At 39.2% G+C, this 24,691-nt stretch overlaps 1 protein-coding gene across 3 annotated transcripts in view; it reads left to right on the top strand.

The window, feature by feature from the left end:
- The first annotated feature begins 3,613 nt into the window (after nt 1-3,613).
- Nucleotides 3,614-24,691, top strand: part of Pja2 (praja ring finger ubiquitin ligase 2) — a 67,512-nt gene continuing 46,434 nt past the window's right edge. For all 3 annotated transcript variants that reach the window (XM_063245472.1, XM_003479302.5, XM_063245473.1), the window contains exon 1: nt 3,614-3,755. The gene's annotated coding sequence lies outside the window, so the exon portion shown is untranslated. The remainder of the gene's footprint in view (nt 3,756-24,691) is intronic.

Below are 24,691 nucleotides of genomic sequence, written 5' to 3' on the forward strand. Positions count from 1 at the left end.
TGGAGTTCTCAAGTTTCTGGTGCCTCCAGCATTAGAAGGCACTTCAGAAAGTTGTGAAGACTGAAAAGGCCAATCATACTGTCTATCTTAGTCTAGCACACACATCCTCTTCTTCGATATAAACTCTTATAACACAGTTGCTATGTAACTATGTTTAAACTCTCCACAAAAGAAAAAAATCCAAATCTTTTCAGTCCATTACCCATTTTTCAACCTAATATTGATGTCTTGTAACCTAGCATTTCTCAAAACCTAGTTTGTTTTAGAATCACATAGTGATGGCAAACCTCTTAAGAGCTTCCAGTGTGGCATATACCTGAGGCATATATGCCATAGGTTTGCCACCACCGATAGAGGTTTCCTTAAACTTGAATTATGAGAGAACTACTCCCAATGTTTCTGATTCCTTAGTCTATGATGCAGCCCCCAAGTTTGCATTTCTAAGCAGTTCCTATGTGATGTTAATGCTGCTTGTTGAAGGACAATGGTCTCAGAATGGACAAATCTACAGAATTGTGTCATAGGTATTTATAACACCCTTTTCTGAATATTTATTGTTACCTTTGCCCTCAACAGTAACTCATCTTGTCAAAGTTCCTTAACTGTTTGGTGGAGATTATCACAAGAAACTTGTGATACATGAGGCGCACGCACCTCTACCACCATAGGGTCCTTGAATTATTACATGAAACAGAACTTCTTTTCCTTACCACTAAGCAAACTTCACATATGTGTGAGATACATGTCTATTGAGTTAGAACATTTGAGGCTATATCTGTTACATTAAGTATCATTGCTTAATGAATTCAAGATTGCAAGTAAATATTTAAAACACATTGCACTGACTTGGTTGTTCAGGGGAAGGTGATTGACCAGAGGCTACAAAGATGGCAATACATGCACTGCCATCTCCAGGCATTTGGGAGCCAGAATCAGAGCCTGTAGAGCAAGATGAAGAAATCCAGCAGAAAACAATAAGAATTGGAACAAGGTAATGTCACAAAGCTTGCTGTTCTTACAGAGATCCAGCCATTTTTCTTACATAAGTACTCTCTGGGTTGTTTTAAGCCTTTGGTTAATTTCAAAGCTCAGAAAAAATTGATCCTGCCAGTTTTGCCAGCATTCTTGTGGCTTTTTGGGCAAGATTATTTTTAGAGTTCTTGGGCCTCTACATTTGCTGGTATTATTCTAAGATTATAATTTGAACACAAGTCCTTAACGAGCTCTCCTTTAATTATGCTTAGCTTTGTGGGGCTCATGTGTTTCAGAATTACTTAGAGGGCTTGTTAAAATACAGCGAGTACCATACCTAGCATTTCTGATTCAGGTTTGAAACTGAACCTGAGAGTTTGCATTTTTAAAAAGTACTCAGGTAATGCTGATGCTGTTAGTCGGTAGATTTCTCTGAAGAACTACTGCCTTATCCTATATGGTTCCTTCAACCCACTACCTTAGAATGTACTTCCTGACTATAGAATCAACAATATGCATAAGCTAACAGTCCATAGTTTATCTAGGTAACGTATAATAATATGTACATAAACTAGTATGTATTTAGTACTTCATTCTAGGCATGATAGGCTTTACATTGAATTGATTATTTAATCTGTACAATAACCCATAAGTGGGTATTGTTAGTTTTCCATGTTTAAATAGTAAATCAAAACCAGAGAGTAGGATGTCTAGACACATGGGGCCATAAAACAGAAGCTGGTATGTTAATATTTCCATTTAATTCTAGAGTATATGCGTTGGGTCTGCATCCTAGCATTCTCAGATAGCCACATAGATCACTTATGATGCTTTGAATGACTGTACGTGGGACATAGATGCAGGATTAAAAACAGTGACTCATGTAGTGAGCAAAGTGATTGCTATTTTGGTTCTATTTTTCTGTCCTTTGATGACATCACGATAAAAATGTTATCTAAGTGCCGTGCCTTTAACATGTGCATAATGATAGATAATTTGCTTTCTTAACAGAGTAGATTTTAGGTTCAGCCAGAGCCTTTAGTGGCAATAGATTCTAACAAAATTTTCAAATATTATTTTACTTCCACTTCCTTTTAAGATACATGATACGAGTTTTCTATTTACAGCACTTTAATAGTTTCTCCCTTAAAGAAACTGAAAACACATTTACTTAAAGAAATAGAAAATAATGCTAGTATACACAGACATGAAAAAATTGAGATTTCAGAAACTCTGTCCCCCCAAAGCAGGTTAGCGCCTCCCATTGGGCCCAGGTTCAAGACTAAAGGGAAATGAAAGGAATGTAATTAAAATATGAATTCTTTGCAAGGAGGGAGCGACCTGGATAGAGAAGTGTTACAATTCTTACAGCAACATGTGTAAAGGCAGAGTAAAATCAAGTGGGAAATGGTTTCTTGGTAAGATATGCATTCACAGGGAAGGCTGGAATTTAAATTTGTTTTAAAAAATGTCTAGCAAATTCTCATAGTCTAAGTTTCCATAGTAAAATTTTGGATTGGGTTCATCAACAGATAGGGAAAAAAAATGAGTCGCAGTTCCCTGGCGGATTTTAGTTGTCAGATGACAGCACAAAAAAGGGGCTCTAAATTCGCGCGAGATAATACACCAGAAATACAACCCGGGGAATGGGTACTAAAAACATGGGGCGGAGGGAGAGGAAGTACAAGAGAAAGACAGGACTGTAACCAGAGAAGAGGGCTTGTCTTGGGTTGAAGAAAGCAGACATGTGCAGGATGAGAAAACAGTTTTGCATCACTGACTAATTAAATTTTTGCCCTGATTTAAATCAAGCAAGGTGTCCAGGGACTACAGCTGTTGTATTTATTTTGGTTGTTTGTGATGGGAACTGCTACTTCCTGGCTTGCCAAGTCATAGGTGTGGAGAGGTAAACCGCAAAGCTCTGGTCGGGCCAAGGTTTACAGACCTCCGGCTCTGCCCGCCAGAGTGAGAGGCGGGTGAGGGGCTCCCCGCAGGCTGGGAGGTGGGAAGCCTGTCCAGCGCGGAAAGTAGGCCTGGCAAGCATGCCCTTTCTCCTTCTGTTATATTTTTTCCCACACTGATATCGAAACTACAATTGACTGGGTTTTGTGTCGGGAGACCCTAGACTTGTTAGGTTTCCAGTGCAGTGAAGATCGATTTTGATGCCTCCATCTTGGCAGATGCTGTCGGAATCTCGGAAAAAGTGTAACTGCGCCAGCTCTCCCCACAGCCCTCCACACCTCCTCCTCTCTCCCCGAGGCCCCGCCTTTTCTCCCAACCCAAACCACAAAAGGCTGTGCTGTTTTCAGCCCGGACACGGTGCCCCGCCCCCTCGCCAAACGTCGCAGTGCTGCAGGGGAAGGAGGTGGGAGCAGGCGGGGGGCGGGGTCGGCCTTCGTTTTTCCGCCCTTCGGCCAATCCGTGAAGCGCTCCGACAGAGACTCCCAGCAATGCGCAGCAAGTATTTTGCCTCTTTTCTGCCACGTCCCAACTCTTGACGTGAGCTCACTCCTCCAGTTTCTATTGGGAGTGTCCGTTTCTCCCCCGCCCGCAGAGGCTGCAGACATCTATTGCACAACACTATTTTGGGGTGGGGCTCAATCGTCGCCCCGCCTCCTCCACGGCGCGAGGGGCGGGGCACGCCGCTACCGCCTCTGCTTCCGCCGCCGCCGCCTGCCGCTGCGCGCTCGGCGGGGGAGGAGGCGGAGGCGGAGAAGAAGGCGGTGGTGGCGGGTGGAGAATCCAGCGCTGTTCACGTTCCGGAGCCGCTTCACCACTTTTCGGTGAGGTTTTTTTTTTTTTTTTTTTTTGTAGCAGTCCAGCCTTTTCTGATGTCAGGATTACGGGGGTCGGGGCGAGGAGATTGCTGCCTTCAGCTGCTGCGTGTCTCGGTCTCTCCAGGAGAAGCTGCGGGGCCTGTCCCTGGCCGCGGCGCCGGCCATGGTGGGTGGGTGGGGTTGATGGCTGTGGAGGCCTCCTTCGCCTCCTGGGCCCAGTGCAGCCCGGAGCTGGGGCCGCGCTCTCTGCCAAAAGCAGCACCGGTCGGTACCGGGGTCCCCTCTAGCCGCCTTTCCCGCCCCCTTTTCTGCTGTCCTTGGTTCCCTGGCCAAGGACCCTACCACCGCGACAGCCCGAGTGCCGCCCACCGGCGCCTCGCACCGCCCTCCTGCGCGGCTCCGGTCACCTGGCCGCGAGCGATCCTTCCTGCGCCACAGGGCCTCGGCCCCCTCCCCCGAACGCCTTCCGTTGCGGTCGCGGTGCGGGGTGTATTTGCGTTTTTCGCGATTGTCAACGCAGCTCGGGCCCACAGACACCCTAAAAACCACAGGATGGTTCTCCCGGGGCTAGGGGGAGGCTAGCGACTCCATCCATCCCCCTTCCGGTTGGCAAAGTCCTGTCAGAGCACCCATCTGGCAGATGCACCTTTGGTTTTGGCCTCAAAATTACTGCTTGTTAGTCATTTTGCGCACATTCAAAATGGTGAGTTTGAAGCCGTTCAAACCAACTTGAGAAAAAAGAGAGAAGATAGGCAGATTTTACAGACAGGAAGATAATGTAAGGGATTAAAAGCTATTTTTTTTTCTCTTACATCTGCGTAGATACTGATGTGGGTTGACTAGTTTTGTGAAGTTTGCCTTTTTAAAAATTAATGGCTCAATATATTGTTATCATGAAATATTTGGGTGCATTTCTTTTAAAATGGCAGTTACCTTTGCTGAAGACTACTCATTTCAAGAGTATATAAATCTGAAAATTGCAGAAATTAACTTTTAAGGCAATTTTTTCAATTTTGTAATTGTTTTCAGAAATGCATGCCATTTTTATATGAAATGAGTTTAATTTTTAATTTGTTTGAATTACAGACATGCAAGCTTAGTGCAAAATTCAACGATATAGATAACTATTAGGTAAAATGTGAACTTTGTAAAAATTTTCAGTCCCACTCCATTATCTAGATTTCACAATTTGGTGCTCATCTTTCAGAGTCCTTTTACAAATTTACTTTTAAACACACATATACCTGCAAAGGTGGTTTTCTTTTTCTTCTTTTTTCTTTTTCTTTTGGTACCAGGTATCGCACTCATCATCTTGTGCTTGTCAGGCTGGTTTTTAGGCCGCTGAGCTAAATCCCAGGCCCTAAAAGGTGGTTTCCTTCTGAGCAGGTGGTATACCAAGCATATTTCTGTGACATTTGTCTTTTCACTTAGCTATGTGTCTTGGACATGCTTCATTACATGACTCTTTAACAGTTTCTAAAGGCCAGTGGTATTTCATCATATTGAATGGTTTCATTTGACTATTCCCTATTGATAGACATTTACATTAATTACATTTTGTTTTTGCGATTACAAGAAATGCTGTGTAATAGATGCAACTTTCTAATTTATTGATCGATGTTTAATTATAAACCTTAAATCCTTGATTTAAACATTTTTAACGTTTTTATAAAAAGAATGCAAGGTAAAAAAGTACAACTTCTATTTTCCCCTCTTGTCATACCTACATCCCAAGTGTCAGTGTTGAGCAGTTTAGTGCACTTGCTGTATGTGTGAATATTTCTAGAGCATGGATTCCTGGAAATGGAAATGGAATTGCTATTGTATGCATTTTTTAAGTTTTGATAGCAGTTTATTCCTTCTTATTACTTGCTGAAAATGTTCTTGACTCTTGGGCATTCTTCTGGATGAACTTGAGACTCAGTTGTGGTTTAAATTTTTTAAAACTCTTAGCTGTTTTGAATGAGGTTATATTGAAATTTTAGATTAATTTGTAGAGAACACTTCTCTTCCTTACTCCTTAGGGATGTGGTCTCCATTTTATTTATATTTTGCTTTGTATTCATAGGGAAGGTTTATCTCCCCATCCCCCCAGTTGTATGAAATTTCTTCTCTGTGTTCTAGCTACTGTATAGTTTGGTTGCTGTGGTAGTAGAAACTCTTGAGTAACTTTTTTTTTTTTTTACTTTCCCTAGAGAGAGTTCTTGCTCTTGCTGTCTTCTGATTATGGCATAGCATTTGAGTTTTCTGTTTATCATGCAATTATTTTGAGTTGATAATTACCTGAAAATATTCAGAGTTTCGTAGCTGGCTTTTTAATTTTTATAATAGCATGTTTTTCTCCTAGTTTTAACCGTTATACACTATGTAGTGTTGAGTAGTAGCACTAGTAGCTAAAACCTTGGTATTGTTTCTGACTTCAAGGGGAGTATCTCTGATGTCGTAGCATTACCTATGATATTTCCCAAAACTTTCTGATAAACAGTAAGTATTTTCTTATGTTGTTGGCTTTCTAAGATTGTTTTCATTTTCACATTTTTCAAAGCTATAAATAGTTCTGTTTTCTTAGATTTTGATGGTTTTACTCTCATACCAGCAGTATTAATAGTTACCAAATAATTTTTCTTTTAAAAATCAACTTTATTGAGGATAACTTAAATATGATAAAATACACTTGTTTGAAATGTACAATTCATTTTGTCTTCACAGTGTGTACTTTTTTGCATACTACACTCAAGATCCAAAATATTTTCATCTTCTCAAAAATTCGCTTGTGCTCTCTTGTAGTTGCTCAGTGGTCCTCATACCCAGGCAATTACTTTTCTTTGGCTCTCTGTAAATTGTTTCGTTTGTTCTACAATTTCATACAAATAGAATTGTGTAATATATCGCGGTTTTTTGTGTGTAATGTATATAATTTTTTGTGTGCTTTTTGTTTTTGTTTTTGAGCTTTACGTGTAGTTCAGGCTGCTCTTGAACTCCTAGTGTAACCCAGACTGACCGCAAAACCACAGCAATCCTGCATTGGCCTCCCAGTTCCTGGGGTACAGGCATGTGTCACCATGTCCAGTATACACTCTTGCATCTTACTTTTCTCAGCATGATTTGTTTGAGGATCATTTATGGTTGGGTTTTTTTTTTTTGGGCTTATCTCTATTGTTGGGTAGTCTGTGATGTTGTTTACCACGATTTTTTTTTTTTTTTAATCAGTACCAGGGATCAAATTCATGACCGTGTGCTTGCAAGGCAGGCACTTAGGCCGCTGAGCTAAATCCCCAGCCCCACAATTTTTCGTTTTTAACATTTGTGGATATATGGATTATTTCCAGTTTGGGATTCTTAATAAAGTTACTGTGAGCATTCTTTCTGCATATATATATATAAATTTGGTAAATGCCTGCAAGTAGAAAATGCAGGGTTGTATGGAAAGTGAATGTTTAAGTAAGAAACTTCCAGAGAGGTGTTTCTGTCCATACACACCCACCAATTTGAAGTTCCCCCATCCACATCAGTGCTGTAACCCTTCTAGTGGGTGTGTAGCATTATCACACTGTGATTTTAACTTGCATTTGCCTTGTGACTGATGGCACTGAGAATTTGTTCATTTGTGTGCTTTAATTCTGAAGTTTCTCTTCAGGCTTGTGGGCCATTTTTTAAAATTAGGTAGTATATCTTAATGAGCTTCAAGAATTTTTGTATGTATTCTTTATTCAATTCCTTGAACAGATATAGGTCCATAAACACATGTCACAATGAAACTTTTTACATTTTCTTAATTATAACAGAGGGGAACTTTACGATTTTGATTTGATTTATGGTTTGTGCTTCTGTGTTCTTAGAATTATTTGCCCAGAGGAAAGTTGTGCAGATTTCCTTTTGTGTTTCGCTTTACGAGTTTTATGATTCTGGCCTTTATATCCGGGCTTATTACTATTTTTGATTTTTGTGTATGACATGGTAAGGGTCAAGGCTTTTTGTTTTTTCAAATGATTATGTAGTTCTTTTAGTGCTGTTTGTTAGAAGTTTTCCTGTCTTGCATTTAATTTGTCGTGAGTCAGCTATGTATATGTATTTGTTTCAGGACTATTCCTTTGATCCTTGTGCCTATAATTTTTCTAATACTGCTTTGTCATGGTTGTTTTTACTTTATAAGTCTTGAATCAGGAATTCTTAAGCTGAATTCTTTTAAAAAATCACTTTGGCTATTTTGGTTCTTTTGCTTGCCCATGAAACGTAGTGACATCTTGCTGCTTTTACAAAAAGTTCTGAGAGGATTTTAATTTGGGCTCTGTTGAGTATATAGATCAATTTGAGAAGAAACGAACATCTTAACATCAATCAACATTTTATACCTCAACATAGATACAGTTGAGCATTTTGTCAGATTTATGTCTTATACTTCATAATTTTTACGCTATTATAAATAACTTTTAAATGTCAGTTTTTAGTGTTAAACTGCTTCAGTTTTTTGCACATTGACCTTTAGTTCTGCAGTTTGCTAAGCTCACTTATTCTGGTAACATTTTTCGTAGATTTCCTTTGGATTTCCTTAGCGATGTTATTTGCAAATATGATATTTAAATATTTTAAAATTTGTTACTCCTTTCCCTTTTTCCCCTTACTACATTGGTAAGACCTCTAGCTTGATGTTGAAAACTTAAGGTGAGAGCAACTATCCTTGCCTTGTATTGTACCCATTTTTAAGAGGAGAGCTTTCAGTCTTTCCTTATTAAGTGTGATAGAGTGACGCTACAGACTATGTTTTTGTTCTCAAAATTCAAATGCTGAAACCTGATTCTAGGTGTGAGAGTATTTAGGAGAGATTGAGGTTTGGGGAGTAATTAGATCAAAACTGGATTAGTGCCTTTTCAGAGGAAGTTCCAAAGAGCCCCTTCCCCCCATTCCACCATGCTGCAGTGTGAGGAAACAGAGTAAAGACTGCAGTGCAAGAACCAGAAAGCAGCTCCTCATCCGAATTGAATCTACTGACACTTTGAGCATAGACTTCCGAACCTCCAGACTATGAAAAATAGATTTCTGCCAAAAAAGAAACATCTAATTTGTTATAGCAGCCTTCATGAAATAAAGCAAATGGTATTATGTTAAGTACATTCTCATTCTGTTCTTGGATTGCTGAGTGTTTCAGTTATGGATTGATGTTGAGTTTGTTCAGATGTTTTTTTTGAGGGATCATATGCTTTATTTACAAATTAATTTATTTTCAGATATAGAGTTAAGCTTTTCTTGGTGATGGTGTTTCTTCATTTTTATAAATTGAGGGATACATTTGTTAGTATTTTTTGAGGGTTTCTCTTCTTCCTCTTCACTTCCCTCCCCGGTCCATTTTTCGCATATATATTTCAAATGATAGAATTCTTTCTGTTAGGTTTATGCTGACTTCACAAGTTGGACAGTGTTTTCTTGTTGTATTTCCCAAAAAATTTACGTCAAATTAGTATTGTTTTATAAATGTCTACTAGAGTTTGTAAACTAACTTTTCTGAGCCTAGGATTTTCTTTATTGGAAAGTTTTAAAATGTAAATGCCTTGCTTTAATAGGCATTGTTAGAATCACCTATTTCTTGAAAACTTTCAGTCTTTTTTGTCTTTTTGAGACTGTTTCACTATGCGGTTTAGGCTGGTCTTGAAATAATGTTGTAAGCCTGACTGACCTCGAACTCATAGCAATTCTCCTGCCTCAGCCTCCTGAGTGCTGACAGCTTTCAGTCTTTGACAGTGTTTCACTTCCACACCTTTTTTGTCTTTAAAGAAATTTATGTTTCATTCAGTTGTTGTCATAAATTTATGTCTTAACTATCTTTGAATGTATATAGCATCTGTGGTGCTGTCTTTTCAGTTGTTCCTCATATTGGCCATCTTTTGTCTTTATTAATTTGATTTTATCATTATCAATTTTGTTGGACTTTATGAAGAGCCACCTTTTATTTGGCTACTTTTTTGTTTTCAATTTTGTTGATTGCTGCTCTTTACTATTGCTTTCTGTATGCTTAACCTTAAGTCATTGATTTAAGACTTTCGTTTCATTCTAAGTGTTTTTTAAAATTTTTATTAGTATAGTATATGTTTGTGATAATGAACATATCCTTTGTGGGCTATTGGTGAATGCATATATTGCATGTTGATCCTTTTTATTTCCCTTTTTATTCCCCTACACTTCCCCCAACCTCCAAATCCCCTGCTCATGTGCAGTCTTAATTTTTTACATGATTTCCACATTGCACATCAGCTACTGAGAAGTTTAATTTCCAAATCTGTGATGACTTTATAGACCTTTTTCTGATACTGACTTTTTTGTTTGTTTGTACCCTTATAGTCAGATAACATGAGGTGTAATCAACAAATGCTGTAAATACTTACATTTTAAAAAAAAAACTACAATAAGAGGCACTTTGCCATTAATCCCCCCTCAAAACGCTCCGCTTTACTTAAGGTCACACTCGTCCCATAGTTCTTGGCACTTTCTGCTTCAGTTCTGAAAGTTCTCTTTTATGAGTGTCTTTAGTTGCGCTGTTGTGGTTGTCAGACATTTAGTTTTCAGAGTTTTTGTTTTGGGAGAGTGCCAGACGTCAGGTAGTGCCAGGTCCCCTGAATAAGGTGCATGAGGACATACGGTAATGTTCTTTCAAACCTGACTTTCAGGTGGATGATACTGTGCCACAGTATTCACTGTAGTTTTGATCACACCTCATGCAGATCAGTAGACTATAGTTAATAGTTAACAGTTATGTATAAATGTGAATCTGTTTCTTTACTCACTAGTCTTTCAGTGTAGTAGAGTTTATTAAATCTCATCAGTGATTGAATGGTTTTGAATGTTATTGCTTTAGTTATTTTCAGTGCACCAGTTAGCTGCGCATAGTGTGACAGCTAAAATGTATGATTTTTCAAATATTTGTATTTGATCCTCAGCTTTCAACTTTCCTGACTACTCTTTTTCTTTTTTTTTTTTTTTTTTTTTTTTTGTCTTTTTCGGTCTTATCGGTACCAGGGATCGAACTCACGTCTGCCTGCTTGCAAGGCAGGTGATTATGCCGCTGAGCTAAATCCCCAGCCCCTCCTGACTACTCTTAACCTATACTTCAGTTAAGAGTAGTTTTCACAAGTGGCCAACCTGTAACTTGCCTTTCTCTTATTTTTGGTTTGTTTTAAAGCTGGGGGGGAAAAAAAAGGAATTTCAAAGTATGATAATAAGGGGTAACAATTGTATGTACATTGCATATTGTTGTCTTTAAATCAGTCACTCAAAGTATAAGTCATCTGCATTTAATTGGCTGAACAATATTAGCACAAACTTTTCAGTGAACTCAGAGAAATCACTAATATAACTATCTTAACTATCTCTTATATATGTGTAGTTTCTCTCAACTTCTCACAGTAGTGAGACAGTCTGATGTTTACTTCTGTTTAAAATACTATAAAATATTTTAAAAGGAAGTTTTGTTGTTTATATACATTAATTATAATATATTTTGTTTGTGGCCCAGAACAGTCTCTCTTCGCTCAAAATAAGCAAAAAGGTAACATGTCTGTGTAGACCATTATTGTTTCTTGATGCTCACAAGCCTGGGAATGGTGGTGGAGGATTATCATCAGTCTTCCTGGTCCATCCTCAGTGTTACACACACAGTATCTCTTGGTCTTAGGGGTGGGGTCATGATTCTGTTCCTTCTCCCCATAGTAACCAAACTCTGCCTCCTGTTTTGGGCTGGAGAGTTCCCTTCCCCAGTACCAGGAGATCTCTAATGGTATCAGAATAGGAGCCTGGATCATGAAATGTTTCCTAACGCTGTTTCAGAAATAAAAGTTCCTTTCTCTTTCACCCATATCTAGCCATCGTGGAGCCTAGCGATTGTTGCCTTTGTTCCAGTACTTATAGTTTAAGCCTTTTAGGTAGGGTGGAAGGGTAGAGTTACGGTTTCATTCCTTTTACTTAGTGGCTGTCATTCCCTTCTGCCACCAAACAGATAGCCTGTTTAGCTCCCATCCCTTTATCAGTCCTGCCTTTAAGAATACAGTAAAGAGGCCGGGTATTTAGCCTGCTTGGCAAGCATGAGGTCCTGAGTTCAGTCTCCATACCAAAAAGAAAAAAGAAAAAAAGAATGCAGTAGAGAGCCAAGCAAAAAGTTGATTGCCAACTTTGCAAATTTTTACAGTTCTTGAATGTTCTGCACTCACATTTAGTCCATACTTTGCTTTTAGCAGTTTGTTTACAAATTTTAGCTGATTTTTCTTACCATTTGCACAGTGCCTGACAGCTCTGTACTCCTGTGCTGTTTGACAACTGAAGCAATCATCTTGTCCTTTCTGTCTTTGGAGGGGCAAGCATAACTTCTTATGTCTCGGTGTACTTTGCTTTGCTACCTCGTCTGCTTCTTTAAGAGACATGATTTTGTTGTGTGTATGGCATTTTATTATGTTAAGGTGAAGATGATTCTCTCTTGTTCTGTACATTTTAGGCAGAAATGTAACTCCTATAAATGGTATATCATATTACTAAATTTATTTTTATAACTTTACTATTTGATAGTGACTTGTATTTTAATGTAGTTAGCCATCTTAACCCATTCCTGCAGCTATAATAACATGCCTAAGGCTGAGTAATTTATCCCAAAAGGAAATAATATTCTCACAGTTTTGGTTGCTGGAAATCTTCAAATCAGAGTGCTGGCATGTACAAAGTGTAATGAAAGTTGCTTTCTGTTTCCAAGATGGCTTCTTGGTGAAGGCCATCACTTGATGAAAAATGAACAGTAAAAGGGATCCAGCTGGTTCCTTCCTACTGTTTTTAAAGTAACTAATGACTGAATCATTTCCCCAGAGGACTCACTTCACACATTATCACCAAATTTCTATGTGAATTTTGGGAGAAGATGTAGATACTCCATAGCACTGGCAGTATTGCCAAGTTTTCTTGTATTTTTCAAATTTTCCCTTAGATTTCTTTTTGACTTTTTAAAATAAACTTTTCAACTTTTTAAACTTTTGTCTTTATAATTTTTTATGCTTCTTTCCTGTATATTGCTAAGTTAGAAGTGACCATGGGTATTTTTTATAAGGTAGAATATTAGTAACAGTTCACTATTTAGTATAACTGCTTTTGGTTCCTAAATTGTGTAACTCTGGGGAAATCTTTTTAATTTTTAGTTTCTTGAGAGTTTTCAAAATTCTTAATGGAATGTTTTTTCTGCGTCTATAGACATGCTAATGATAATGTTATTTATCATGTATATTGATGAGTTTCTTGGAGTAGACTTACACTGTTTCAAAACATGTTACTATACTTGGTTTGGAAGTATAGTTTAAACTTTTTGCATCTTTATTACTGAAATTGACCTTCAATTTCTGTAACTTGTCTGGCTATTTTATGAAGATTTAACTGTCTCATGAAGTGAGCAACATACTTTTTAAATGAAGTATGAAAATCTTTTGTGTTCTCTAAAGAAATTTTCTTAGTATTAGAATTACATTTTTTGAATGTTTAATAGAAATAACTAATATCTGTAGGCCTACTTTTCTCCATATGAGCAAATTTCACTCTTCCAATTTCTTTAATGATATAGTCATCTTTTTCCTACTTATTGTTTAGTCTACCTTGGTATCTTAGTTACTTTGTCCCGTTTCTGAGATAGAATACCTGACATCCAAAGGGGAGGGTGAAAAAGTTTATTTAGTTAATAGTTTGTAGAGGTTTCAGTCTGTAATTGGTTGGCTCCATGGCAGGGTGGCTAGGCAGATAGACTTTGCAGAGGAGAAACAGTTCATGACAGGCAGAAAGTAGTAAAACCAGCAAGGAGCTACAGGACCACAGCTCTTTCTGTCCCTTGTATTTTATCTAGGCTACCAAAGGTGGGTAGCACTCACACCCTTCATCCTAGTGCCCTTGATCCCACCTTTGCACCATGAGTCAATTCCAGTGTCACTCAATCCAGCCACCTCTGAAAAAGCTCCATCTATGACTGCATGAGGCTTTGGGGGAACCATCAATCACACTTGGCAATTTACAGTTTTCTTGAAATTTGTACATTTCAGTCAAGTTTTCTACATACACTGTTTATAGTATCTTTTTCTTCCAAGTTGTGTTTTATTTAAACTCTTGTTTATATGGTCATTCCTATGTCAATTATTTGAGCTCCCATTCCCCTACCCCTACCTAGAGTTTTGATAACTGCTGTGAAAATCTTTGCTTCTACATTCATCTGCCTTCATCTACATTTTCTCCTGCACATAACTGGCAGAATCTTATCCTACTTAAGATTCTTTGAACTTAGTGAATCTGAAATTCACTTTTATCTTGGACTGTTAATAATTTTCTTATATTCTCTCAGTTCTCTTTTGGAAAGCTATTTAGAAGTATTTTCTACTTTCTCATTCTATCCGATATGTGTCTGTTACTCTGTTTTTTAAAAGTATTTCTGTTCTGTTCTTTCTAGATATTACATCCTGAGTATTTTTATTTTCTATTTTGCTAATCATTTTTTTTTCAGTAGGGCTGATCTTCATTTTTATTCGTACTCTGTTTTACTTACATAATTTACTTTTATAGTTCCTATTCTCTTGTTCACGTTGTTTTTTAGGTGGTGGTGGTGGTTTGAGACAGAATCTCACTGTGTACAGTGGCTCAGGCTGGCCTTAAATTCACTACATAAGTATGAGCAGTATGAGTCTGCTTGGCAAGTGCGTGGTCTTGAGTTCAATCCCCGGTACCCAATAAATAAATCAATAAATAAAATTCACTACATAAGCCAGGCTAGTCGTGGCAATCTTCCTTCATCAGCTTCCTGGCTTTATTGATGTACACCATACCTGGCATATTTTCTTATGTTTCTAAGTATCTTCTTTTTTGGTTATATTTCTGTAAAGTTCTGGTGTCTGGTGATCTTCACATTTTCCTGTGTCCTATTTTGCTAACCTTTGCCAGATTTCTTTTGTTACTTATACTTTTTATTGTGAATTCATGTTGTTTGATATTTTATATATGGAAATTCTGACCTGGTTTGACCTGTTGTTTGATATTTTATATATGGAAATTCTGACCTGAAAATGAGATGTTGTTCACTGGAAAGGAATTACCTTTGCTTCTGCCTGTTACTTAGGGTATCATACCCTGAAACTAAAGGCTCTTTAGGTAATGTGGATTTCAGCCACAGGTCTGGATGAGGTGATGGCCTGGAACTATAGACAGAACATTCCTCTTCCTCTCTACCATCTCTCTCTGTGTCTCAACCAGAGCCAAGACATTTTTTTATGCTCTTTGACTTGGAAATTTTGTTTTTACATTTCCTTTTTGGTTGCTATACTCTTAGAAAAGGGAATGGAGAAGTTAAATTTCATGACATCTTGTTTTGTGTAAATGTCTCTTATTCTTTATTATTTACCTCAGTTACTAGAATGATCGTTTAAGTTTTCATATGTGCAAGATAATTGCACTTCATTCCTTTAATTAGTATGTGTTTATTAATTGTATCTTCTTGCAGTCATAAAGCTATCTTACTTTTGACAACTTAGTTTTTAAGTGATCCATATAAGGCTGATGCTAATAAGGAAATTTTTTGTTGTTGTTTAATCTGAGGATTAAATTCATGATTTCACACTCACCAGGCAGATGCTTTATATATTGCTTAGCTAAATCTCTGGCCAGAAATTTTAAAAATTATCATTATTATTATTGTTATTGTTGTTGTTTACTAGTCAAATACAAGAATGTGAAAGAAAATTTAGAAAATGCGAAAGAATGGAAAGCATAAAACCTAGTCATAGGCTTTAGCTTAAGTATGACTTAATACTTAGATATGTTTTCTTCCATTGAGTATTTCAACTTTTCATTGAAATGTGCATTTAGATATAGAAATATATATACACTTAAGTGTACAGCTTCAGTAGATTATCACAGTGAAGTTAATATAAGTAAGTGTCCATTCGACTGTTGATCATTTGGGTTTTTTACAGTTTGTTATTATCAGCAGTGCTTCATTGAACAATCTTGTGCTCCTTGGTACATATTTTCTAAGATTAACTTGACCATAATATATTCAGATGTTAATGCTTCCAAAAAATTTTTAAGATGACTACTGCCACAGCAATAATGTGGAAATATTCTAGTTGCTTAATATTTGCACCAGCATTTGATATGGTTTCTCTTTTAATTTTGGTCTCAAAGAGGATGCAGCTCGGTCGTAGACTACCTGCCTACCGTAAATGACACTCCACGTTCAGTTGCCAGCTCTACAAAATTAGTATTTTTGGTATCTAAGGTATAGTGGCAATTTACTGGGTTCTTTAACTCAGATTTTCAGCCAAGCTGGAAATTGACCCCTTTTTATGTATTTTTTAACCATTTGAGTATTCATTTCTGGTATGCCTCATTCTGTTAGCACATTTGTTTTGTGCTATCTTATTTTTTTTTATTTTCGGGAATTCCTTTTTATATTGTGGACATGGACTAAATTTCTTTTCTTATTTGGCTTCTCAAAAGATTTGGTTTGGTTTGGTTTCTGGTAAACAATCCAAGCCCTGATACAAGCAAGCACTCCTGCTGAGCTACATCCTTACCCCTCAATAGAAGTTTTAATTATATTATGATTCAGGTTATTGGTGGTGTCTTTTTCAGTAAAGTTTTGTTCTTTTGCCCTAGTTAAAAAAATCTTTTTCTACTCCAACATTATAAAGACTTCGATTATCTTTTCGAGGATTTATCATTTTACCTTTTGTGTTTAGATCTACAACCATTTTGGAATTGACTTGCATTTTTTGAGGAAATATAGGCCATATTTCTCTACCAGTATCCAATTAGTGTAAGTAGTGAAAAACGTCTGCTACTTCTTGAGCTCTGTAATGCAGCATCATGTCAAGGGTATGTAGTGCATATTTATTTCTGTACTGTTCTATATGGTATTCACTATGTATGCTTGCTTAAAATGAAACAGTTTAGGTTAGAACACTGCATAGTTATTATTGCAGAAAGTTCATCTATGGGATGATATCTCTTTGTTCTATTAGCTTTTATTTTTGTTTTTGTTTTTGGTACCAACAATTGAACTAGGACCTTATGCCTGCCAGGCAGGCACTGTGCCACTGAGCTATATCCTCAGCCACTTTGTTCATCTGTTGATCTGTTTTATTCATTTTGTAATATCTATTAATTAACACATTTTAAAAGTTTGCTTTCTATGTTACTATCTTTCTACTGTATTCTTAAAGATTGTCTTGACTATTCTTGATTCCCATTTAAGTTTTAAAGTCACTTTGTCAGGTTCCTCAACAGAATGTCTGAGGAAGTATACTAGGATTATATTTAACATACAGATTATTTTGAGAAAATTGGTATTCATAAAATTGATTCTTACAAGCCAGTGAGTGTGTTATTTCCCTCCATTTATGTAGTTTCTCTAGTTTCTTTCAGTAACGTTCTACATCTTTCATTGAATTTACTTTTAGGAATTTAATGTTTTTTGCTGCTATTATAAATTATAACCATTTTAAGTAAAATTTATAGTTGAGTTTCCTACCTATGTGTTGATAGAGGATAATACATTTTTATATAGACTTTGTATCTCTTAAAAGTTAAATATTTATCTTTCTGAAATTTATCTGTAAGCAGTCTTCCAATTTTATTATATACCTTCATATATCTATAAATTAAGAGTTTTATTTATTTTTACTTTTATATACTAACAAGTATCCTTAACTGATAGTTGTTTAATTACATTAGCTCAGATGATAGAAGCTTTCAGCTGACACTATGGAAGCCAGAAAACAATAAAAAGATACATCATTATAGTGCCAAAAAGAAAGACCTGTTAGAGTTTTTGGTGTGATGAAAGAGGAAAAAATAGGAAGTAACAGTAGCCTTTATTCTAAGGACGTGGAGAAGAGTCCAACAATCAATCATAGATGGTCCGGGCCTCTTCTGGTCTGAACATGGGATATATGTATAACCTCTGACTGGGGATTCTGCTTGATGGGTATTGATGATGCACGAGCAGCTGATTGGGACCTTTTTTCGTGCCACTGGGAAAGAAGAAAGGAAGTTGTTATAGGGGAAGGAGGACGTAACCTCAAGGTAAACATCCCTTGGTTTTGCCTCCCATTGCCGTAATGTGGTGTAACTTATTCTAGGGCAAAATCCTTTCATTCCCCTCTTTTTATTAGGGAAGGGCGACGTCTCTCTCTTACTACTTTCTGCTGAAAGGGGGTGCTGTATTGGGGTTTAGGAAGGTTGACGGGATGATGGTTGATGCCCATGTAGAAGCTGTTTCCAGGTGTTTCAGCCAGGACAACTTCATCATTGGTGAATGCCAGCATCTTAGACTGGAAAAACAAAGAGACAAGGTGCTATGAGGAGGAAGACCCTTATCATATTTAAGGACCCAGGAGAGATAAAAGGAAAAAGGTGTCTTTGATTTAAATATGCCATTTCATCAGGACCACGGTGAGGTAGAATTCTGAAAAATAAGTGTGGGGTTAGGAGGAGTAAAGTTATGGGAGGTAATTATTTCCCCCATCCTAAGGGGTAAAAGTTAAAACTGTAGGTGGGTAGGGCTTGTCTCTGATCCAGGAGTTGAGCTAGAAGGAGTAAGAGGGGTGGGGATGGCCGTGGCTGTGTCACTAAGGGAGATAAGAGCCTAGGCCCACAGGGATCCCATGTTGACTAAACAGCTGAGGGTAGAGAGAACTAAGACAGCTGTCATGTAGAACAGCATGTAGACAATCTTACACATGATGTGGGAGTCTTTAGGAAAGACTGTCCCCAGTCCTGCTGCAAAAAAGATAATTAATAGGATGTAAGGAATTAGGAACCAAATTAGATAGCAAAACATGACTTAGCCTGAGAGTTGTGGCTGTGAGGCCTTGGTGAGACGGAGCCAGGTGGGCGATAGAAGATGAGATGGCCACTCAGGATGGTTAGATTCAGGGTTGGGAGTGCATCGCTTACCTTGAGTGATGTGGAACCAGGATGACAGTCCAGTAACTTTGACTGCTGTTGGGGTTGCCAAGAAAACCAGGAAGGGGTCACTCCACCTTGGTTGTAGTCCTGTGGATTTAGAAGATTTGAGATAAATTCGGTCTCCTAGGTATATGGGAGGATCTGGTTTGGTCCCTTCACAGAGGGTTGGGGAAAGCAGAGATCGGTATGTTGTCATAACAAGTGTCAGAGGAAGGACAGGGTTGGGATATAGTCAGCAAGAGGAGGGAGACTTTGGGGGCTAGGAAGATTGTGGAGTAGGAATGGCCTGCCATACATGACTTTGAAAGGACTTAAAAATGTAGGAACCTGGGGAAGTACCCTGAACTTGGCTAAGGCTAGGGGGAGAAGTTGAGGCAAAGGTTGGTATAGTTCTAAAATGAGTTTTGTAAGATGTGTTTTTGTGAGGCCATTTGCCTTTTCTACTTTCCCTGAGGATTGTGAATGGTATGGAATGTGTAGGCACCAGGTGATGTGTAAGCTTGAGGATACTTGTTGAGTGATCTGAGAAATAAGGGCTGGACCGATATCTGACTGAGTACCCTGAGGTAGACCAACCCTTGGGATGATTTCCTGTAACAGGACTTTAGTAACTATATCAGCAGTCTCCCTGGTTGTGGGAAAGGCTTCTATCCATCCTGAAAAAGTACAAACAAAGGTGAGAAGATATTTGAGAGTTTTATGGCGGTGCATGTGTGTAAAATCTACCTGCCAGTCCTGACCAAGGGTGTGTCCGCAAAATTGATGAGTAGGAAAGGAAGGGGCTGCTGTGTATCCCTAAGGAGAGGTCCCAGCACAGAGATGACAGTTGTGAGTAATCTGAAGAATGATAGCCTTTAGAAAACGATGTGTAACTACTGGGGTTAAGAGTCTGTATGGAGCCTGTGATCCTATATGGAAACAGTTGTGCAAGTCAGTGATGATGTCTAAGGCCTGCTGATCTGGGGAGAACAAGTTTTGATCCCTGGAAGATCCATCCCTGAGTGTTTTGTGTGTAACCTGGTTTATGAAGTAACTGTAGTTGCTCTGGTGAATAATTAGGCTGAGGTAGACAGTTTGGGACTAACGGGAGAAGATGAGAAGGATAGGGCCTTTGTGCAGCTAACTTGGCCTGTGAATCTGCAAAGGCATTGCCTTGAGTAATCGGATCTGCAGAATTCTGGTGTCTACAATGAATAACTGCTGCTGCTTTGGGAGTAGTGCTGCCTCTAGAAATTTAATGTTAAAGAGGCGCATTATTAATGGGGGTTCCCTGAGAGCTGATAAAACCTGTCTTGCCAGATAGAGGCATGGAAGCAGAAAATGCTAAATGTATACTTTGAATCAGTGTATATACTTATAACTTTGTCCCTTGCTAGTGTAAGAGCCCTTGTAAGGGCAATAAATTCTGCCCACTGGGAAGAGGTCCCAGGTGGCAGTGGATTAGCCTCTATAACTTTTGACTGGTTAACTACTGCATATCCTGCTTTTTTTTTTTGGCTGCCTGTGTTTGTTGAACTGCCACCTATGAACCATGTGTCAAAGGCTAAAGAGAGAGGTGTGCTGCTGATGTTAGGGAAAAGAGTGGGTGTCATCTGTAAGACCTCAATACAGTCATGGTGAGGATAGCCCTCTGAGGTGGCAAGTAAAATTGCCACATTAAGAGGAACACTAGTTGCAATAGAAATAGAAGGGTCCTGAGAGAAGGCTAGATAGACCTGTTGAAGGTGAGAAGGGGTCATCAGGGAAGGGAGTGCCTTATGTGAGAAAAGCTCTCTTAGATGATGAGGTGAGTGGTCTGTAATAGACTACCCTAATGCAAACTTTTTAGCTTCTTATGTCAGTAGGGCTGCAGCCACAAGGGCTCGGAGACAAGGTGCCCATCCTTTACTGTGTTGTCTAACTGCTTTGACAAGGTAGGTCCCTTCTTGTGTCTTAGTATACCTACAGCGTTGTGGCCTTGAGAGGTAAGTATATAGAGTGAAACTTTGGGTGGGATCAGCAAGGGTAAGGGCTGGAGCTCTTAGGAGAACCTTTTTTAATTTATGAAAGGAGGCATGTTTGGGCATAGTGGGGTCTATAGGTTTTGATGAGGGGCCCTTAGAAGCTTTGTAGAGGGGTTGAGCTAGAGCTGCAAAGTTAGGAATCCAGAGACGCAAGAAATTAGCTAAACCTAGAAAAGATGTAACCTGTTGTTTAGTTGTGGGCATCTGGAGATCGTGAATAATTGCCTTACTATCTATAGTGATGGAACAGGTGGTGGGTTGGGGTGAGAGAGAGACCTAGGTATCTGACTTTTGGGGAAGCTATTTGGGCTTTAGCAGGAGAGACCCTGTACCCACTACTGGCAAGAAAATTGAGGAGACTAGCTGAATGCTGTATGGCTAACATATGGGATGGAGAACATAAGAAAAAGTCATTTATGTATTGAAAGAGAGTGTTAGGTTTGTGATCAAGTTATGCAAGGTCAGCAGCAAGAGCTTGTCTAAAAAAAGAAGTGAAGACTATCCCTGAACCCTTGGGGGAGAACTGTCCAAGTAAGTTGTTGACCTGAGAGTATCTGGATCACTCCATGTAAACACAAGAAATCCTGACAATTGGGGTGTAAGGGAATGGTAAAAAAGGCATCTTTAAGTGAGCAGTGGAGGGAGGCTATATGAGAGAGCATGGTATAAGGGTTTGGCACCACTGGGTGGATTGGGGTAACAGCACTATTGTTTACCCTAAGGTCCTGCACTAGACAGTAAGACGCTTCAGGCTTGAGTACTGGGAGAATGGGAGTATTATAGGGTGGATGGGTAGGTTTAAGAAAACCATTGTCTAAAAGGTGCTTAATTATAGGTGTAAGTCCCTGTAAATGTTTGGGAGCTATGGGAATTGGGGAACACAAGGAAAAATTGAAGGATCCCTGAGACGAATTAAAATAGGAATGGTATGGGTAGCATAGGTGGCATTGGAGGTATCCCAAACTATGGGATTGAAAACAAGAAAGGGGAGTAGATGACTTTGTGGTACACTGTGAAGGTGTTTGGAGGACTAAAGCTGTGGGGAGGGAGAAGGTAAAGGAGAAGTTAAGCTTTTGAAGGAGAACCCTACCTAAAAGGGGTGTGGGACATGTTGGAATTAATAAGAAGCTATGGGTAAAGAAGAAAGTCTGGAATCTGCATGGAATAGGCCCTGTCTGCAAAGGCTATGTAGGCTGGCCATCATCACCCATTACAGAGATTGAGGACTTAATACAAGGGCCTGCAAACTCAGGAAGTACACTGTAGTCACCCTCGTGCCTACAAGTACAGATAATGTCTTACCTGAGGCCTCCAGTGAGACTGGGGGCTCCGAGAAGGATACCTTAATGGGGGCTTGGGCCCTGAGCTCCATCAGTCTTCTGCAGCAAGTCCAAGTAGATCAGCCGGAGATGAATCTGGCAATGATGAAATCTCCTGTGAGGGCAAGGAGTTAGAAGATGGCTTACACGCCCTCTGGCAGCTAGGACAGTCACTCTTTCAGTGGCCCTTGAGATTGCAGTAGGGACAAGGCCCCAAAGGAACGCCAGGATTGGGGCACTGTTGCCCAGTGTCCTCCTTTGTTGCTCTTGAGGCATGTTCTGGGAGGGGCTCGGACAGCTCTGCCTTGTTTTGGCTTTCCTGTCTTGGGACTCCCAAGTGCTACTGCTAAGAGATCAGACTGATATTTAGCAAATTTCTTTTTTTTGTGCCTCTTTTTGAGTTTCTTCTCTGTTGTTGAAAACACAGAAGACTATATTAAGAAGGTCTCCTTGTGGGGTTTGAAGGCCATGTTCAGCCTTTTGTAACTTTGCACGAATATCAGGAGCAGAGTGAGAAATAAAATAAGAGTTAACAACAATTATCCCTTCATGAGAGTCTGGGTTTAAATTAGTAAACTTAATTAAAGTGTCCCTAAGCTGATTCAGGAACACAGCTGGATTTTCATTAGCTTCCTGGAACTGTTCTAAAAGTTTGTTATAGTTAGTACGTTTGTGAGCAATTTTATTAAGGCCCACAGTTAGACATTCAACCCTCTTATGTATTTTATAAAAACTTTCTCCATTTTTGTAATTCCAGTTAGGATCATGTTCTGGAACTGCAGTAGGCCTAGGGTCATTTTCAGCGGTATTTGCCTTATGTCTGCCATTGGCTTCTTCTCGAGCTGCTTGCCACAGCTGAGCTTGCTCTTGTGAGCTGAGGGTGGAGTTCAGAATCACATAAATATCCTTGAAGTGTAAATCATAACAATTAGTTATAATTTCAAATTCTCTAATATAATTCTATGGGTCAACAGAGAAGCAACTTAATTTATGGCTAATCTGAGCTAGGTCAGAGAGGGAGAGAGGCACATGTATATTACCTAGTCCCTCGGGGCCAGTCTGTTCCAAAATGGGAGTAGAGCTTGAGGCTGAGAAGGTTGTGGAGTAGATGGCCACCGAGTGGCCAACTGTCCAGCAGACATATGTGGGCAATTATAGGATGATTGGCTACAAAGTGGCTGCTCTTCACCATGCAACAAGGAAACGCAGGCTGTTAGTGGGTCATTGTGTGACCTGCAGCATTAACACAGTGAGGGAGAGTAAGATGGCAACTGGTCATCATGTGACCTGCAGCACAGTGGCTGCTGCTGATCACACAAGGAGCCACAAGGGGATGGCTGTTGAGCCTGAGACCCGTCGCCTGATGGTGGCACCCTGTCACGTGGGAGAGGGCCACAAGATGGCGGCTCCCCAACACGCAACCAAGATGGTTGCTGATAACCTTGTGGCCCATCTGAAGGCTGAAACGCACAAGACCACATATGGTGAGTTGGTGGAGAAAATGGCAACGCAGGGGAAGGGGATAGAGAACCCTCCAACGAACAGATGGCTCAGGTGGGGGAATTGAGAAGTTGGAGATTGGGGAGAGACTGTAAGGGAAGGATTAGAGGCCACTGTGGGTGAGAGAAGGGGAGAGGCCGCGCAGTGGGTATAGAAACCTCAGGCTGAGAAGGCTGCGGGGTTTGATCTCGGAGACAGGAGGAGGGGGAGTAAAGACGGGGGCACATCATCTAAGGGGTCTTGTGGGGAAGAGGGGAGAGTTTCTGGTCCAGTAGAGTTAGCCAGAGATATTTGAACTGCCGTACGTGGTTTAATGAGAGAAGAGCATGTCCGTAGGGTAAGGAAGGCCTGTACATAGGGAATTTCAGCTAACTTGTCACCACTGTAACAAAAGGTCATATAAATTTTTAAGAACACAGGGGTAAAACGTCCCCTCTTTAGGCCATGGGCTGCCGTTAAGCTCATAGGTCTACCATGCCTCCTGGCAGTAAAAGATTATTTAATTCTTACAGTTTTCTTTAAACTAAGGGTACTGAGGTTATGAACCAGGCACCCCAGAGGTGTGCTTTTCGGGGGACAGGAAATGGTATTGCACATGACCGAATTAAAAGTGAGCCAAAAGAACAATTTCAACTCGGAGTGGCAACCCCCCAAAGTGTTATACTAACACATTTAATAATCTAAAGGCCATAATTCATGAAAAGCACAATTTGCCCAAACTGATATGAAAAAAAAAATCAGAAATCTGAGTTGAGCAGTGTCGGTGGGAAATTGAATTAATCAAAGATATTTTCACAAAGAAGCATGAGTCTGGGGGCTTCACTGATAAATCTTCCATTTATTTAAGTAAGCTATAATATCAGATTTACATAGATGTCCAGAGAATTAAAATAAGGGTTGGGGGGACATGTGTCAGTACTCTTTATGATTTGTTCATCATAAAGTAGTAAAGCCCTTCCGATTTTACCACAATAACATGACAAAGCAATTATAGGTCAGTATTTCTCAAGAATGTAGATACAAAAATGAAAGAGTGATATGTAAGGATAATATGTTATGACCAACATGATTTGCTTTGGGAATGCAAAATTGGGTTTTTTAAAAATAAATGTGATCCATCCCTTTACCAGAATAATAAATCTATAGGATCGTCTCT

This window comes from Cavia porcellus, unplaced genomic scaffold (assembly GCF_034190915.1).
Source record: "Cavia porcellus strain 051 isolate PalLab524CR breed Dunkin Hartley unplaced genomic scaffold, mCavPor4.1 scaffold_2, whole genome shotgun sequence".
Taxonomy (NCBI): Eukaryota; Metazoa; Chordata; class Mammalia; order Rodentia; family Caviidae; genus Cavia; species Cavia porcellus.